Source organism: Phocoena sinus, chromosome 19 (genome assembly GCF_008692025.1).
Source record: "Phocoena sinus isolate mPhoSin1 chromosome 19, mPhoSin1.pri, whole genome shotgun sequence".
Taxonomy (NCBI): Eukaryota; Metazoa; Chordata; class Mammalia; order Artiodactyla; family Phocoenidae; genus Phocoena; species Phocoena sinus.
The window spans coordinates 5,171,107-5,178,452 of NC_045781.1; positions in this window are offsets into that span (position 1 = coordinate 5,171,107).

Below are 7,346 nucleotides of genomic sequence, written 5' to 3' on the forward strand. Positions count from 1 at the left end.
AGGGAGTCCCTCCCCAATTACTAACTCCACAGGTTTCCCAAATCAACAACTTCCATGAGCTCACCAGTCACAGACACCAACTCCATTCCACGACCTGCCCCAATAATGGTCATAAACATTGACTCCTGTACCCATCAGTGACCCCTCCAAGCTCCTAATGTCCCCCAACGACTCCATCACTGCCCCCAATACCTCATCCTTGATTCCCCAAACCTCCACATTATTAATGCCCACAGACTCTCCCATAATTGACCTCAAGACGCCCCATTACTAACCCTACAGTCCTATCAATAACCACACAGTCTCCGCCAATTACCAGTTCTCACAGGCTTCCCAATCAGCGACCTCACAAACCTTCATCCCTTATTCTCCAGGCCATGAATTCTGAACCCACAGATTCATCATGCCATAGCGGACCCCCCATTCCCTCCGTCACTGAACCATAGATTCGCCCAATTAAAAACTGCTCAGATCCCCGATTTCACAGACTCTCCGATTATGGACTAAACAAACGGCCTATCAACCCAATACACCTGCTTCCTTGACCCTCACAGACTCCTGCCACTGACCGCACCGACCCTAATCACTGATCCAACACTGCACCCCACAGAAGTCTCTCCTCTTACCGGGTCTTCTCACGACGTGGCTGGAACAACCACAGGCTTCCAAAGGCTACTTTCCAAAGCAGGTCGCCTGGCAACGCCACAGCGCCCCTGCTGCGCCTACTCAGTACTACCTGTGAGCCGACAATGGCCACCGGTCACGTGAAGCACCTCCAGGGGCCTGGATTCTGCACGTGGGGTGGGCGGGAGTGGAATGGCTCTGCGGGGCAATATGGCGGCAGCTGTGGAGCAGCCGTTTTCCAAGTCGTGCTCTACACAGAAGTAGCCTCTTCCACCGGACATCTCAGCTCTGGAGCGTCCGTCTCCCCAAATGCCATCAAAAGTGTGGCACACGTGCCGACTCTTGACAGTGCAGCTTGGTCTTCTTCCCTGTCAGTTATGTGGGACCAAGACTTCAAACGGCCGTGGCCACTGAGTCTCTCGTCACAGGAGGTGGTGGCCGTCTTGAAGGAGGTGTACGTGTCCAACAGACTTTTATCCTTAGCAGAGAGAAGCCTGGTCGAGGAGGGGCAGACCGTGGGAATATTTTTGGCTGGAGAAAGCTCTAGAGAAAAGTACAGGGTTATGGAGGAGCTAAGGTGGTGAAACTGGGTCCCCCTAAAACTGAGGTCCTCTACTGAAGCCGAATCCAGCCTCTGTACCCAGACACCGAATTAATCTCGGAGACAGAGTTCCTGGTGAAGTAGAAAATAGCTCTACTGCTTTGCCAGGCAAAGGGGGCTAGAGCAAGGTAACACCCTCAAAACTGTGAGTCCCTACGTGGAAGGGGTAGTGAGGACTTTTATAGGAATGGTTCTGAGAGGGCGTGGACCTTCTTCTGATTGGTCGGTGGTGAGGTAAGTGGGAATCAATTTCCGCAACCTGAATTCAACAGGTGGGGGGCCCCCGTGCCTGTGAGCAGCTTGCCTTAACTTCTCCCACCTGGAGGGGGTTTCGGTCTCTGCAAAACAGCTCAAAGACACTGCTAGGTGTAGCCCTTGAAGGGGAACAGGACTCTGCCCCAAGGCAGCACTATTGTTTCTAGACTATTCCTCCCTTGTCTCTGCATCCCCTCCCTTCCCTAATTAGCATCTGTTTAAACCTGTCCCTTGGAACTAAGGGAAGGTTCTGAAGTCTAAATGAAGCCTGTTTTCTATAAGCGAGAAGTGGGGGACGCGGTTGGTTGTGCAGTGGTTAAGAATCCACCTGCCAGTGCAGGGAACACGGGTTCGAGCCCTGGTCCGGGAAGATCCCACGTGCCGCGGAGCAACTAAGCCCATGCCCCATAACTACTGAGCCTGTGCCCCAGAGCCCACAAGCCAGAACTACTGAAGCCCGCAAGCCCGTGCTCCACAACAAGAGAAGCCACCGCAACGAGAAGCTTGTGCGCAGCAACGAAGACGGCCAGAAATAAATATTTTTTAATTAAAAAAAAAAAGTGGGGGACACGGAAAGGCTTTTGTGCCCAGGAGCCCCGTCCTGCTTGGTGTGATACTGAGTTTATGATTAAGCTCTCTGTCCAGAACTTGATTCCCTTTCTTATACCCTCTGACCTCAGTCCTGAGCTACGAGAACACTAATCCACCAGAGTCAAATGACTGAGATTGCTGTTGTCAATAACATCCTTAATGTAATAAAATTGCTGTTGTAGATATCATAATTAACATTAACTGAGGTTGTTGCTTCAGGGCAAAATGAGCTCAAAGACCCTCGGGCCATGGACCACCTGGCCAGAGAATCATAAACACATTCTGACTCCCAAAACCATGATTAAGAAATGTCACAGATATGTTACAAAATGATGATTAATCCTAGTTTCTTTGTTCTTCACCTTTACAACATCCCTAACACAAAGACCAAGATAGAGTGGATCTGAGACTCATCTCTGCCTCCCTTGCTTGGCGCCCTGCAAATAAACCATTACTTTGCTACAAACACCTGCTGTCAGAGTTTGGCTTTCAGCGCCTCAGGCACACAAGCCCTTGCTCAATTGCAATGTGGCAACCCAAAGGTTCCTCTGAGACTAGTGCCTGTGGTCGGCTGACCCTCTGCCAGCGCAGGACTTTCCTTTTGAGGATCCAGCAGCTGCCCAGCCACTTTGGCCCAGGGATCTGGCTGGGGAATTCCCTTTTCAACCGCGCACATCAGCAACCCTAGGCAATATTTCAGGCTTGCAATAAAGGAATGGTTTCTCGATTGGAAGACGTAAGCAACCGCACGATAGTGCCAGCCTAAAACTTTTATCCTTGTATACTGGTGCTCTCCTAGGCCCATTGCCCATATTGCAGGGATTGGGTTTAATAAAAGAGCCTAAGGTTGCTTTTGGAATTGGTTTGGCTTTAAACCTTTTGAAACTGGTTTGACTTTAAATCTTTTGGAATTGATTTGGCTTCTGTCTTGTGTGTGCATGTGAGTGTATATTTGTGTTAAACAAGGTGCACTATTTTAATTGGTGGATATGGGGGGGGTTCAGTTTCTAAAAATAGCCCTTTAGGATGCATCCTACAAAACTGGACCACCTTTAGTTCTGGTTCCATGACTAAAGCCAAAGTTTTGTTTGATTGTTTGTTGTTTTGGTAACACTGTGTAGCCACATTCTTTAGACTCTGAAGAAAAATGCCCATGACAAGCCTCATTTGACAATCCAAAACTGGTTTTGCCAGTCTAAAACATTTTTTTTTTAGAATTCTGACCCTAAGGGAGCAAGTCCTTCTAAAACTTGCTTTTCTTTCCCTGTGAGATGTCAATGTCTTCTCAGGAGGGCGTATCTTATCTAGACCATCTCCAGTTCTTGAGATTGAGGGGAAAAAAGGGAAAAGAGACCTTTTAAATTTAAATTATTCCAACTGTTAGTTATAAAGTAGTGAATTTTATATTATAATGCCTGATTCATGACTAAGTTTTAAAATGAAGCTAAGAGATCTCTGTCTGTTTGGATGTATGTGTGTATGTAACATGTGCATTATAAATGTCTTTACCCTTACCAAAATTAATTGATAAATGAGCTCTATTTAATTGGCTTAAAGGAGGTTAAGTGCTTATATAAATTCTCAGAAATGTAAAAGAAACTAACCCAAATGAATTTCAGGTTTGTGTGATCTGGGAAATAGTCAATATTAAATTAATATCTGGTATTAAAGTTAGCTTAAGCTTGTTGGGTTAATATAGACATGTCTTTATTTTTATTTTTTAATTAAAAAATATTGTTGAAAAATGTAACCATGATCGGAGCTTTCAGTAAGTTGTACTCTTTCTGCTGATGGAGGGTTTGAAATATTGTGAGAATGGCTAAAGCGCGATAGACACAAAACGAGCAAATGCTGTTGAAAACATGGTGCCAATAGACTTGCTCAACAGTGTTGCCACAAACCTTCAATGCGTAAAAAACGCAATTTCTGCCAAATGCAATACAGTGAAGCACAACAATATGAGGTAGGCCTGTGTTTGATTTCACAGCAAGTGTGCTGTATATATTATCTGCACTTTGCAGATGGAGAAACTGAATCTCAGTGCAGTTAGGCAACTCAATCGAAGATAATTTTTTTAAACAGAAAGCAGTAAGTTGAAACAAATATAGAGAAAAACATTTAAACTTGCCCTGATAATTAAAGAAATGTAAGCTAAAACCTCAAGCTACCATTTTTCACTTAAACATTTTTTTAAATTGAATTATAGTTGATTTACAATATTGTATTAGTTTCAGGTGTACGGCATCGTGATTCAGTATTTTTAGATTATACTCCACTTACAGTTATTACAAAATCATGGCTATAATTCCCTGTGCTATACAGTATATCCTTTGAGCTTATCTATTTTATACATAGTAGTTTGTATCTATTAATACCCCTAATTTGCCCCTCCCCTCTTCCCTCTCCCCTTTGGTAACCACTAGTTTGTTTTCTATATCTGTGAGTCTGTTTCTGTTTTGCATGTACATTCATTTGTGTTATTTTTTAGATTCCACATATAAGTGATATCATATTGTGTCTTTCTCTGACTTAATTCACTAAGCATAAATATTCTCTAGCTCCATCCACATTGCTGCAAATGGCAGAACTTCATTCTTTTTATGGCTGAGTAATATTCCATTGTATATATATACCACATCTTCTTTATCCATTTGTCTGTGGATGGCACTTGGGTTGCATCCATGTCTTAGCTATTGTAAATAGTGTTGCTATGAACATTGGGGTGCATGTATCATTTCAAATGAGTGTTTTCGTTTTTGTCTGTATATATACCCAGGATCATATGGTAGTTCTGTTTTCAGATTTTGAGGAACCTCCATACTATTTCCCATAATGGCTACACCAATTTACATTCCCACCAACAGTGTACAAGGGTTCCCATTTCTCCACATCCTCTCCGATATTTGTTATTTGTAGACTTTTTCATGATAACCATTCTGACAGGTGTGCAGCTCTAGATTCTTTAGCTAGAATCGTACGAGACAATACAGTTGCTTTAGATCATATTGTATGTGTAGTGGCCAATAGCTCCTGTTATATGTTAATACCACATCAGAAGTTAAAACCTGCTTCGATAAAATTAAGCAACTGGCTACCTGGCTACACATCTCCCCAGAAGTGCCAGGTCCAGACTGGTTTTCAGGCTTATTCTCCTGAATTCCTCAGGGAATAAGATACATTTTCCAAGGTTTATTAAAGCTTGGGTTTCACTCCATCCCCTACATCTAATTGGGTCTGCTGCACCAGAACGATGGACCAAGGGACTAAGCTTTTAGTCATGCAAGATTCGGGTCCAAGACCTGGAACTTGGGAATGTTCCCAGCTCAATATGCAACATTTCCACTTCCCAAATTGAGGTGGGAAATAACCAGAGCAGTCACTGCCCTGTTCTCGCAGAGATTTGGGGAAAGTTAAAACAGGAGTGAGGACTGAAACCAAGTCCCCCTAAAACTGAGTTCCCTTAGTGCGTTTATGATTCATCTCTGTCCAAAACTTTATTCCCTTTCTTGCCCACTCTGACCTCCATCCTGAGCCAGCTGAACACTCACCAGCCAGTCAGATTGTTGTCAGTAACATCCTTAATGTAATAAAACTGCTGTTGTAGACATCATCATTAACGGACAAACTCAGCTTGTTTCTCCAGGACAAGACGAACTTCAAGACCCCGAGCCATGGACCACCTGGCCAGAAAAACCATAAACCAGAGATATTCTGACTCCTGAAACCATGCTTAAGAAATGTGAGAAGACGACGATTAATCCCAGCCTCTTTTTTATTCCCCCTTAAAACTTGTCTCCCACTCCCCCCGCGTGGCACCCTGCAAATAAACCATTACTTTGCTGCAAACACCCGCTTTCTGTGCCGTGAGCACAGAAGACCCTGCTCGGTTACAGTGGTACAGAGGATGGGGAACAGGGGAAAAGAGGTGGCATGGTCTAGGTAGGAGTGTCAAAGGGAGCTGGGCCAAGAAAGATGAGGTAGGAGGAACGCTCCGTGGGAGGGTCCGTGTTGAGGGCAGGCCTTCTCATCTATATGGGCGGGGCCTCTGGCAGAGGCAGGGCTTTTCTGCCTCCAAGACTAGGAAATACCAGCAGCATCAGAAGCCAAAAGAGGTGGAGTGGAAGTTAGGGGATAAACTTTTCTCTACGTTCCATCCTGTAACTCTCTTGTATTACGACAAGCCTGCGCCCTTTGTTTACACGGCTTATGAAGCGAAGGTGCAGAGGGGTAAGGGACCCATATAAGTCACACAATGAGTCAAAAAAAGAAAAATGGCTCATCCGCTGGGAGCCTCCTGCCCAGCGAGCAGTTGCCCAAGAAGCAGCTGATTTAATTTCCTCAGCCAATGACAGAGGGGAGCCCTAGGCGAGGAAGCACTTTCACCAACTGCTCCCACCCTTTCTTCAACATCCGGCCAGATGCTCTCTAGTGCTGACCCCTCCCCTCCACACCTTCACATGACTGCTACTCGGCCGCAGTCCCACCTGCTGAAATTAGTGTGTCCTTTATCCACACTCACCTCCAGCTCTCCAATGAAGACTGTGGAACCAAGAGGAAACCAGCTGCCGACCTGAAGACTGAAATTCCTTTCGTTCACCACCTGGCAGAGCTGGCTGTCAGTCAGTGGATGGGAAGGTTTGAGGAATCGATGAAATGGAAGGTCAGTACACGAAGGTCCCCGGGTAGCCTAGGATTGGTAGGCCTTTGTGTGGGGGGGGGGGGGGGGGCGGGGTCAGTCAAGAATAATCTGTAGAGGCCAGTGATGGGAAGGTCCTCGTGGACCACGACGGGTGCAATTCCAAGAGTCAATTATTCGGAGTATGAGGATGTCATGGTTGAAAGCCAGTGGAAAGAGGGCTTTTGAAATGATCAGAATCCAACTATCTCCCCCAGATTATGTTCTTTAAATATTACCCTTCGAATTTAGGTCTTTGATCTATTGAGAATGGATATTGATATATAATGTGAGGCAGGGATCTAATTTCATCTTTTTCCATATCAATAATCAGTAATTCCAGCACCTTAAAGGGTTTTCCCTCTCCCCTCTTTACATGATTTCAGACTGTGTATTTGTCCCTAAAATAAGAATACAAAAAAACCGTACAAAACATACAAAACAGGTTATAGATTCTAGGGGCATAAACCATACTGGTGTTTTGGGTCATAAATCCCATCAAAGTTACTAACGAACCCACCCCCCACCCCAACACACACACATAATGACTAGTAACTTTACTAACAGGTTGTCTTATACAGAGAAAATATTCAAGGACTC